Raw genomic sequence first — 12,632 nt, forward strand, 5'->3', positions numbered from 1 at the left:
AAAGATAAATGTCACATTCGACATTTGAACAATCATCAAATGGACCACCAATAAAGAATCAAAGTTTCCGACTTTTAAAAACTTTTATTTTCTATATAGATTGAGAAAAGTTACAATATTCAAAGCTCCATGATAATTTATATATAATTTTCTATGATGTGATTTTTTTAGTATTTTAATATTATATATTAGGTTTAAACTATGAAGTCTACTTTTAGTTTACTTGTTTTAGATTTTTGTAATGTGGTTTTAAGTTGTCCTTATCTAAATTTCTATTATTTTGAATGAAACAAAAGTTGTTTGAAAAAATGATGAATAAATTTGATTGCAGTGAATTATAAGTTGGTTTCCAAAAATAGTTTGACTTATAGATTTCACTGTTTAGTAAAATATATTATAATGATCAATAATCCAATTTAATTAATCTCTTCACTTCACAATCATTGTTAGTAGACAAATCAACTCCAATTTCTCATCTTTATTTCATTACACCTCTAGACAAAGACAAAGAGATGGTTCGACCATCTTTTAAATTTATTATTATATAGTCCTTTTAATAAGCTTGAAAACGACTCATCTTACATAGAAATACATCAAGATCAGTACCACCATTTGAATATACATATATTAAAATTATAATAGATATTTATTTTAATTATTTGATCTGTCAATGTTATCCAAATTGAAATTCTAAAATATTCAATTTTATTTATCGTATCAGCTAGAATTGCTCGAGTTAACATCAAAATTGTATTTTGAATTTTTCTTAAATTTTTTTTTTTATCAATATCTTGACATAAATTCATAATGGTAAATCGATTGTCTCAACCTTTTGTTGAGATTTTAGACATACTTTGAGGGATAATATGTGGACCGTGGTGTCCTCGATGCATTTGTTCATATTTGTTGTTATATTTTTTGAGTTACCCTCTTTTTTTCTCTTTTTTTTTTTTTTTTTTGTTGTGAATGAGGTAAAAAAATTCATTATTTGTTGACTTAATAATAATAATAGCTAGAGATTGAAGTTCTTGGCGACCTAAAAGAAAAAAGAAATTACTTTTGAAAATGTTAAATTAATTTAGACTTGAATGGTCGGCAAGTGGAGATGTTGTTCTTTGGCCCACAACACGGGAGCTTCTGACCCACAGAAAAAAAAAATTTAAAAATAAAAGAGTAACATTTGATAGACAAATCTCATCCGTTGGTTCTAGTTTCCAAAACATGATGGCGGCGGCCGACCTAATAAAAAATAACTACAAAAATGAGTAGATGATAGAAGGTAGTAGTAGTTCTCTGGTAAAAAACAAAACAAAATTAGTTAATGCATTGTTTGTTGGAAGCCTTTATTATTCATTTATTTTTAGACTGATTATAAATATAATAAATAAATAAGTTGGGTATATAAACTGAATAAACACACTCAAGTTTAACGATTAAATAAGTTGAGATCATATTAAATATACCTACAAATCAGCTGAATAAACTGACGTCAATGAGCTGAATCAAACTAATGAGTTTATTCTATAAAATAAATTAGAATAACTCGTCAGTCATCGTAGTCATGTCTAAGTTTAACCTAATAAGATCTAAGTAAAAATTATATTTAAATCTTTTAAATTTGTTCTTCTCCCCTCTAATTTAAAACGTTTTTATGTAAGAATTAAACTCGAACCAATAGAATTTAATTGAAATAACAAATAATTTTTGGGATAAACCCTATTACATTAAAGATTAGAACCTCGAGGAATAAATATGGGTCGATGAAAACTAAAAGTTGAAAGAAAAAGGAAAAGGAAAAGAAGGTTGTCCCATCATCGAAGTTGGGGTCTCTATATTGGTTCAACCACCGGCAAGAGCACTACTAGTGAATTGTGACATTACAAATTCAAACCAATTAATAAAGGAAAGAAAACACACGCCCACACAATGGCTAGCTAGCTTGTATATCTTTCTTTTCTTTTTTTCTAGAAAAATGGCTACCAAATTGCAAATCTGGGTCCCACCATCCACGACATGTTTCTCATTTACCTTATCTGCCAAACTAGCTGACGTTAGCAAACCACATCTAGTGACGATTTCATCCTCTCTCTTTTTTTTTTTTACTTCTATTTTATTTTTATATTATTATGTTAAACACTCCATGTGAAATCATGTTATAAATAGTTTTCATATTTATAGGCTAATCATGACTACCCATTATAATAGTAAAACACAACTAATTAACTGCCCTTTTTCTTAAATTTAAGCTTCTAAATTTTGTGTTTTTGCTGGTTTATATAATATGTCTGATTTGTGATTTGAGCAGATATACTGTTTAGGATGAAACCAAAATATAAACTATCTATAATATTATAACATTGAGATTCATTAATTTAAAAAATTTTAATATATTAATTAATTAGGTCAATTATATATAAGAAATTTAAGATAATTATTAATTGATTACATTTATTACACCCCGCAATCGAAGCAGGTGGACGATGTATGCTAAGATCGAATCGGAATTCTTTAAAAATAACTTCCGGAAACCCTTTCGTGAAGATATTCACAAGTTGAAAGCGAGATGGGACATGAAGCACTCGAACCTGACCACGTGAGACATTCTCACGAACAAAGTGAATGTCCATCTCAATGTGCTTGGTTCGTTGGTGCTGAACGAGATTACTTGAGAGGTAAATCGTACTCATATTATCACAGTAAACAAGAGTAGCGGTGAGAACCGGGCAATGAAGTTCTAGAAGTAATTCCATAGCCAACAAGTTTCCTAAACCACATTTACAATCGCCCGATACTCAGCCTCGACACTAGAACGGGACAAAGTGATTTGACGCTTGGCCGACCAAGAGACTAGATTATCTCCTAAGAAGACACAGTAGCCAAATATCGAATGATGTGTGTCTAGACACCCACCTCGATCAGCATCAGTGTAAGCCAAGAGAGATTTTATAGAGATTTGAGACAAATGAAGGCCAAAATAAAGAATTCCCTTAATATATTAGATAATTCTCTTTAGAGCCACCATACGTACCTCCCAGGGATCATGCATGAAGAGACAAACCTGTTAAACCACATACGTGATATAAGGACGAGAAAACATCAAATATTGTAGAGCACCACCCAAGCTGCGGTACAAAGAAGAATCTAACACGGGAGAAGAGACTAAATCCCTAAGTTTCGGTGTGGTATCAATCGGCATAGTCGACGACTTACAAGATGACATACCCGCACAGTCTATAATCTTATACACATACTTTCGTTGAGAGAGGAATATACCATTTGCATTAGGCCTTACCGAAATGCTCAAAAAAATAATACAAGGGACCTAAATCCTTCATAGCAAATTATGTACTCAAGCTAGAGATGAAGAATTGGCGGAGAGAGTTAGAGGATGTCGTTAATATTATATCATCAACATATAATAACAAGTATGACATGTGCTTACCCTGGGGAAACACAAACAATGAGTGATCTAAAATAGTCCAGGAAAAAAAAAATGTGGACACAAAACTCGTAAAGTGTTTGTTCCAAACTCGAGGAGCCTACTTTAAACCATACAATGATTTCTTCAAATGACACACATGATGAGAAAATGAGGAATCTCTAAACCCAATGGGTCGATGCATGTATACAACATCATTAATAGTGCCATGGAGAAAAGCATTCTTTATATCAAATTGGTGAATTGACAATTTCCATGAAAGTCTTCCCACAATCAACGACAACCTATTGAGTTTTTCCATCACCTACAAGACCTCTCAAAAGAACCATCAACATTGTCTTTATGAGTAAAGACCCATAAAAACGAATAATATTAACATCACTTGGACGGAAAACGAACTCTCATGTCTTATTAGAAATTAAAAATTAAACTTTTTCTACATGGCTAACTTCTAGTTCAGAGGTGGAGATGAAAGTTTAGACTAATAATGAATCAAATATGGTGATGGAGGACCATCGAGAAAATCATACGAGAGTGGAGGAGACCGAATTTCAACAAAAGAAAACGAAAATCATCAAAGATGATGTGACGACAAATAATAATTTTATCATTTGATATGTCAAAACACTTATAACCCAGGTGATTCGATGGGTATCCAAGAAAAACACATGGGGTAGAACGTAGAAGAAGTTTATGAATCGTCGTGAATGTAAATAGAGGATAGTACAAACTCTCAAGTACGCGTAAATGGTCATACGTTGGATCTTTGTGGTACAAACATTATAATAGAGGAACGTATGCCATGTATTTATGCGAAAGAATGTTTAGGAGGTATGTGGCCATTTGAAGAAAATGATGCCAAAATGAGGTGAGTATCTTGGCGTGAGTGAGTAATGTACAAATCATATTATTGATAGTACAAAACTGTCTCTCGATCTTGCCATTTTGAGACGAAGTGTGAGAACATGAGAAGCGAAAGGTCATCCCATGCGTGGACGCAAATTCCCTAAAAGAATGATTTTTGGATCCCTCCCATTATCACATTGAAAAGATTTTATACCCTTTCAAATTGGGTTTTGACGAGTGTTAGAAATTGTAAGAAAGCACTAAACACTTGAAATTTATGAGATAAAGGAAAGTCCACAAAAAAGATGAAAAGTCATCAAGAAACAAATATAATATATGTGGCCCATAGAGCTTAACATAGGAGACGCCCATACATCACTATGAATAATGTCAAACGATAAGAAAGAAATTGAAGTAGAAGCCTTAAATGAAAAATGAACATATTTTCTCAATGAACACGAAGGACAAATATGATAAGAGAAATGATATATACAACACCCTTATACATCACATTTATGTAGTACCACCTGATTTGGCAGCTTAGTTGACAAAATTTTCTCTCTCTTATATTTTTTTCAAGATATATTTTTTCTCTCTCTCTATTGTATTTTTAAGTTTCCACTTCAGGGTGCTGTATAAAGGTAGTGTATCTATCAATCCTCATATAAGAAATATATTGTTTATTATAGTAAATTAATTTATTTAATTTAAGAGATTCAAAACTAGAATTTGTCATGATGATCCAAGTGACTATGCCATAAGGATGGCGATAAAGCAGATAAAATAGAAGATGACACCTGACTCCCAGTTGTGACCGGATATAGATCCCCTGACTATCACATCTCATTAGACGCGTCCCCATCCGAAAATTCTTAATAGGAAACCCAAAAGGATCAAACTCAACAGACACAAAATTATCCGCAGTGAATTTACGAACATAAACTAGATTTTTAACATGAGCAAAAGCATGGAGAACATTATTCAAGGTATGTTTAAGATTCAAAAAAATAAATAGAGGTATGCCCAATACCCTAAACCGGAATCGTATTACCATTACATATAAGAATATCATGTTTAATGCTTGAATTGAAATAAGACGAAAGAGTACCTTGTTGAGATATCATGTGGGACATCGCACCTATGTCCATGTACCATGTCGGATCAGGAGACGTAATACCAAGGGTATACATGGTCGCTCCAATGTTTGTCGGAGTTGGTGGAGACTGAGCCATGTATGCTTGCGGGCGCGAGCTAAGAAGATCCAACTGGTGTTTTGGCATCGACGGATGAGAGCTGGAAGGAGGTCTCTTTCATTAAGTCATTTTATACGTGCATGGAGGAGAAGCCCGTGGCCATTTCCAAGACAATGATGGTGGGCCTGAATGACCGGCCCATTGTTGCGGTCTGGGAGAAGGAAGCTGACTTTGGACTTTGTACTAGGACTGTCCTAATCGATCCCCATTACGAGAGCCTTTCTTTTTTAGCTTATGTCAAGATCCCTATGATGACATAAGTTGTGACCTATTCGTCCCAGACGCGTTAGAGACAAGAGTTACACCCGACGTTGGTGCCAACCAGAGGACACCCACTTCGTCAAGCCAAATTCCTCCAAAATCAACATGGATCATGCTTAGTAGAACTGAGGCAAATGATCACTCTACTAGAGTAACATCACCACCTTATTGTACGCCTTTGCTAGGCCCGCGACCGACGACAATACGAGGCGCTCGTTCGAGACTAGGCTATCGATGCCCTACAACTGATCGGCCAGGACTTTGAGACATTGACAATAAGCCAAGATCCCGGAAAAATCCGACATGATGGTGGTGGAAAACTCTTGCTCGAGGGAAACTTCACGGGAATGACGGTTATCTTGAAAAATCCCACGTAGTCATGTCTAGGCTTGCTCGGTTATAGAGTTTGGTTCCAAGATCGTCTGAAGAAGATCCTGTAAGATTGTGGTATAGATCCACTGAAGGACAGTGACATCGAGAGTTAGCCACATATATTTCTCTTCATATGTCGATGGCGGCAGTAGAACATGACCAGTGGGATGATGTGATGAAGGACCCGATGAGAATGTCTTGTATTGAACGTTTTTTAACTCAAGAACAATAGAGACGTGATTCTTGATGCTAGAAATGGAAAGAGTTAGGTGAAATCTTTATTTGTTACTCGTCATAAGAAAATAAAAGTGATTAAAGAGAAGATGAACTTTTAGGATACGACGTAAAAGAGTGATTGAAGAGAAGATAGTAGAAAATTGACCGTTAGGCTAGGATGCAGAAGAAGAGAGAAGAGAAAAAATAACCTAGGATCTGATAGCATAAAGGAATACAATCCGTTGCTCTATTCATTCCAAAATATAAACTATATACAAGATTATAACATTTTTTTTTTGCGAAAATAGCTTAGCGTCATTTTATTAAAAAGCTCAAAAGTGGGAGAAATGGTCAAAATTAAAGCTAGACAATCCTTAGCTTTGATTAAAGAATGACAAACAATGACCCTAGAGTATCTAATTGGAAACAAACAAACAACAAAAATATCCAAGACCTACAATTTTAAAATTCTAATTTTATTGTGAGCTTCCTCTTTGACTACTCTTACTCTACTTTACAATCTCAATCTGCATTTCTCCAATTCCAGCGATTATATTTACGTCGCATCCTCAAATATTTGGCTCTAGGCTTTACTATTGATGATTGAATTGTTGCATATGATGTTGATTGTTTGTGAGCTGTGTTTACATCCTTCCATTGGGTTATATTTGCTTTAGTTGAGCCATCACTTATCTGATAAAATGAGTTTTGTTTCAATATTTCAAAAACTTCACAATTACCTACGCCATTCATTGACTTCAACTTTTCTTCAGTTGCTTCGATCTACTTTCATAGTCTTTTCTTCACTTTCCTCCACTACTTTTCTGTCACTTTCATCTTCTAATTTTCCATTGCTTTCATCCCCTGATTCCTCACCTTTTTTTATCTGATTCTTCTTCATTTTCATCCTCTAATTCATCTTCTTCTTTATCTGATTCTTCATCTTCTATTTCCTCTAATTTTTCATCTTTTCCTTCCTCTGAATCTTCAGCATTTTCATACTCTACTTTTCTATATTTAGTTTCCTCTAAATGTATTTCAGTTCCTGATTTTTTAGTTTCATTTTCTTGGGCTTTCTCATTTTGCTCTTGAACTTTTAGACTTTAATTCTGCTCCTGAACTTTCAGGATTTCCTATTATTCTTCAATTGATTTTGCACATTTATTACTGACATATTAAAAAGTATTGCAGAACGCACATCTATTTGGCCTACATTCATATGAAATATCCATAACTGTGGGCTTATCTCTTATGTCAATAACTATCATTTTGTTGGTAGAGTACTTCTATGATGCACTTCAATGTTTATACTAGCATATGTGATGTGTTCACTTTCTTTCATGATTGGGTCCATATTCAATCGTTTTCCTAGGAGACTAGCAGAATGAATAGGTACTTATGCATTGTATATATGAGTTGGGATGTTCCTTAGTTTGAACCAATTTTGAGCAATTTCTTTCGGTTTTTTAAGTAGGTTCATTCCTTCAGACTATTTTTCCAGCTTAATGCAGTTTGACCCAACATAAATATGCCCCAACTTCAGAATATTCTCCAAATTTGTTTCCTACTTGAACTTCAGGAAAAAAAAGATCATTGATATTTGCAAATATCTTTTCCACTCCAATGTGCTCTCATTACTTTAGCAAGGCATCCTTAGTGACTGAGAAAGATACTTCTTTCCTATGTAGTTACAAACAACTACATATTCCTACTCTTTAATGCACTTCTCTTCAACTTCAAGGGATAATTTAAACTCAAAAGAAGATTTGAGAATCTCAATATTTGGTTAAAATCTCCCAAGTAAATTTTGTCTTTGTATTGTACATGAGTTTTAGCTTTTTGTTTAGTGTTTTTTCCTGACTTCATTTACGTTTCAACTGGAATTACTTCTGATAGCATAAGTCTTGGTTTTGGGGTACTTCATTAGCTCCAACATTGTTTTTATAAACCAACTAACTATCTTATCATATTCTTCCTTTTTGAGTAAATTCCAATCATGAAGATTAAATTGGGCTATGAACTGTTGAGTTTTTTCCTTGCTAAGAATAATATATTCTTTCTTCGCTTAAAACAACAATTTTGTACTTTGATTCTTTAGTTAGTAAACATTAGCCATTTCAATATTTCATTATATCTAACCCTCTATTTTTCATTGTTGACTTCTGTTTGAATATTTTCGTATTTTTAGTTTTATACTGAGAATTTTTTCTGTTTTCTTTTTGCCCTATTTCAGCCTTCTCAATTAGAACTCTGTTTTTTCTCAACTCAGTTTCTGCTCTATTTCAGTCATCGTTTTCTTGCTTGTATCAATTTCCTCAAAATCTTTTACTTCTTTCGCCTTATTTTTGTTCTTTTTTTCCATTGTTGAAGAACAAAACACAATAATAAAGCAGAGTAAATGTAAAAACGGTGCAATTCAGAAACGTTAAAGATTTAACAACTAAATCACTTCGAAAGTCAACCTTTTGAGAACACCCAACCAAGAAATAACATTGAGATCCACTAATATAATCTAAAAATTTTTAATATATTAATTAGGCTAACTATATATAGAAAACCCAAGATATAATTATTAATTAATTATATTTATTACTAATTAATTAATTAAATAAATAAGTAATGAATTAGATTGAAAATTTTAATAAATTTAAGAGTTATGTTACCTTATATTGAAATAATAATAATTTTGTTTGTTGAGCTTAAGCTCACCTCATTCTATGTTAAATTTGCCTTTTTGATTTCAATAATAATTTATACATTTTGAAATTAATAATTGCTTTAATTTTAGTTGATGTTAACGGTTTTGTGATAGGCTTGATAATTGTAAGTTCATTAATTTTGTGATTAAGATGTGTAATCTTAATTTTGATTAGAATTTTTGGTCAACTCAACTATAAAGTATATTTATTTGTTTAAGCAATGTATTAATCAATCAATTCTTATATTATTAGTCTAAGTTTTATTTTCATAATATTAATTCATGAGCTCAAATCTTGGCAGCTAAATAAACTTTATTTCTGATAAAAAAAAAACTCTTTCAACTAATACTCTTGTATATTACTTTTTTATTATTATTATTTATATTTAAATATGTAATTTGGTATAATCCTATACAAATTAAGTCAATACATCATAATAGTATTAAGGATGACATTTGTTATGGGAGAGAAGCTAAATAAAATAACCAAATAAAAACCTAATTGTTACATATAAATCAAGAACAAGAAACTAAAAACAAAAAAGTAACTAATCATATACCAAATATCCAAACAGATCAAATAAGCTGAAATATATATGATCTGAATTTTTTTATTACCAGGAATTATAGTTAACCCCACTCTCATTTTTTTGAGTTCTCCTCTCAAACTGGGATTAGGGACCAAGTTTCTAGAATCAAGATTTTTCTTTTTGCTAAAATAATCCATATATTATTGGAGTCCCACTTATTTTCTAAAAATAAGATTCCTTCAAAATTATTGATCTAAAATAATATATTCATACATTAAAAAAATGAAGCACTTACATAATTAGGTCCTATCATAAAAAAACAAATAATCCTACAATAATCACATATAGTTGGAAATCATTTCTAATACATTTATTCTAGAAATATATATATTTTTTAATTTAATAGAATTTTTTCATTAAACAATGCTCCACTTCACTTCCTCATTTTACTCTTCAGCATATCATGCACAAATCAAAAACTTTTGTTCAAATGCTTTAAATCATTTAGTGAGGAACAATCTGGACAAAAATTTGATCCAGAACAAAAAAAAAATGGCAACAAACCTAAAACTCACAACAACACCAACAAGAAATTGGTGAGCATGTAACCTGCTAAGGCCCTCTTATGACCCATTGGGTCAAACTTAGTATATTTATAAATATTTGGAACTTACTTGTGATATTACAAATATTTTGACATAGATGTATATTATAAATAGTTGGACCAATCTATTAATACAATCCATTAAACTAAATGGAGAATGTTGAGAATTTTTTTATGAGAATGTGTATCTAAAGAACAAGTTCTTAAATTAAATTAAAACTCATTAGATGTTTATATTATTTATAGCAATTAATTATTTCTCAAATTTATAATAAAATATTCATCTAATTTGCAGATGGAGTTATATTTTAGTTTATTACTTAATAGAGATGATTAACCGAGATGGGCTAGAGTGTCGTCACTCGCAAGACCCCACGTCAACGGCACGGTCAACGAAAAGATACGAGACAACATGTCATTTCAATGTCTCGTGACAAACACATCACGAGACGGTTCATAACAACACGACTAACATTAAGGCACGTTTGGTTTAAAATATATATTTATAAGTATATTATATAGATAAACTATCCAAATATTTAAAATGACCAAGTTTAATTTGAAATGTATTAAATTTATTAAGCCTAGAGTTATAATTTAAAATGCATTAAGTAGTTAAATTACAGAAATAAGAAGAAGATAAACAAAATTCCAAAAAAAAATTATTTGTGTGGCAGCTAAAACATTGTAAACGTCAATAGTACGTTACATAAGCATGACATGAAAATCGAGTTATTAATTGTATCAATATATAATAAAAAAATATTTTAATTACGTTGAAATTTTGATTGATCAGAAATGAATAATTATTTTTGTTCTTGAATTATTTAAAAATATATTCAAATAACTTCATTAGAAAACAATGCAACAAACAAGACCATGCATCATGACAAACATATATGTAATCTAATTAATTTAACTATAAGCATTAAAGAACCAATTAATTTATTTGAAAAAGCTAAAGAAGGCCTAAGCTTTATGTGAAATGTACTATATATGTTAGGTGCATGTATATAATTATCTATAAAGGAGACATAAAACAAAATAAGTACATTGGCGAAAAGAGACTTAGCATTGCATATCTTTAGGAAATATCTATTGAGGGGTCGCATTTGATTCAACAAATAATTAATAATTCCAACTGCCAACCACTCATGGTCTCAACTCTGAATTAGGAAGGTGGGTAGTTGATAACTAGTTTAGGGGAGAAAAACATAGACATATATGTTATATGGCTTGGTTATTTAGGTGTATATCAAAATAATTGCGATTTTACTAAATGGGTGTGACATTATATTTTAATACTTCTAAACTTTTTATTAATAAGCTATCCATGTTAAGAAATATCTATTATTATTTTTTTATTTTGTCATGTTTCGTGTCGTTAACACGTGAAAATTATTACAGCAATCCAAATATTCATCCTTATTACTTTATCCCACAAACTATTTATTTTGTTTGTGATTTACCAATGTCGATTTGATAGTAACATTGTTAAATTTCATTTCTAACCTCAATATTATAGCTTGAACTACTTGTGTGGTGTAAAACATACTATAAATGTCTTCACTACACAATTTGATCTATAATCTACATAATGAAATCTACTAACTTTAATCTATGACACTTATGACATTATTTACAAAATAGGATAACTATACAATTTGATCTATATTCTACTAGATAAAGTATTAAACTTTAATCCTTTCAATGTCGGTTGTAAAGTTAGACATCGATAACTCAAGAATCAGTCCCGTGACGTTAAATGTAGTGACCGGACCACCCATTTTCCAATAATAGAAATATTAAAAAAAACATTACATATATAAGCATATATAGAAGGCAGAAATGAAAGAAAACAATGATAATATCCAAATACACACAACCTAACATTGTCCTTTCATTTATAAATGGTCCCCCATAGAATAGTAAAAATTTTCTAGTAATTACAACATTAAACTGACAGCATTAAGAGGTTTAATTTATATGTAGATAACCACTTAAAAGTATCTAAAATATTTACTAAATTCCACTTTTAAGGACTTTTGGTGTCTAATGATAGTATTAAAGCTAGAACTAGGTGGTATTAATGTTGTAAACTATGAAGAAGGGCATAGGATTGATCTCTTATTGGCCATCCAAAATCTTGTATATATCAAATCTCACTTCCTTTTACATGGTTCAAACAAATGACATCCTCGTAAGAATCAAGTATGACTAAATCCTTCAATCATGATTATGGACATAGAAAATGGTCCCACTAGGAGAAGAAGAAGGAGAAGAGCACCTCTCTTTACACTTAATTATTAAGTTCTATCCTTGACATTTCTCCACCACCCACGCACCCACCTAATTTAGGGTTGATGCTAGCTTCATGGTCCCCTCAAAAAGACAACACATACTTTGTTGTTTG

The sequence above is a fragment of the Impatiens glandulifera genome, chromosome 9, assembly GCF_907164915.1.
Source record: "Impatiens glandulifera chromosome 9, dImpGla2.1, whole genome shotgun sequence".
In the NCBI taxonomy this organism is placed as follows: Eukaryota; Viridiplantae; Streptophyta; class Magnoliopsida; order Ericales; family Balsaminaceae; genus Impatiens; species Impatiens glandulifera.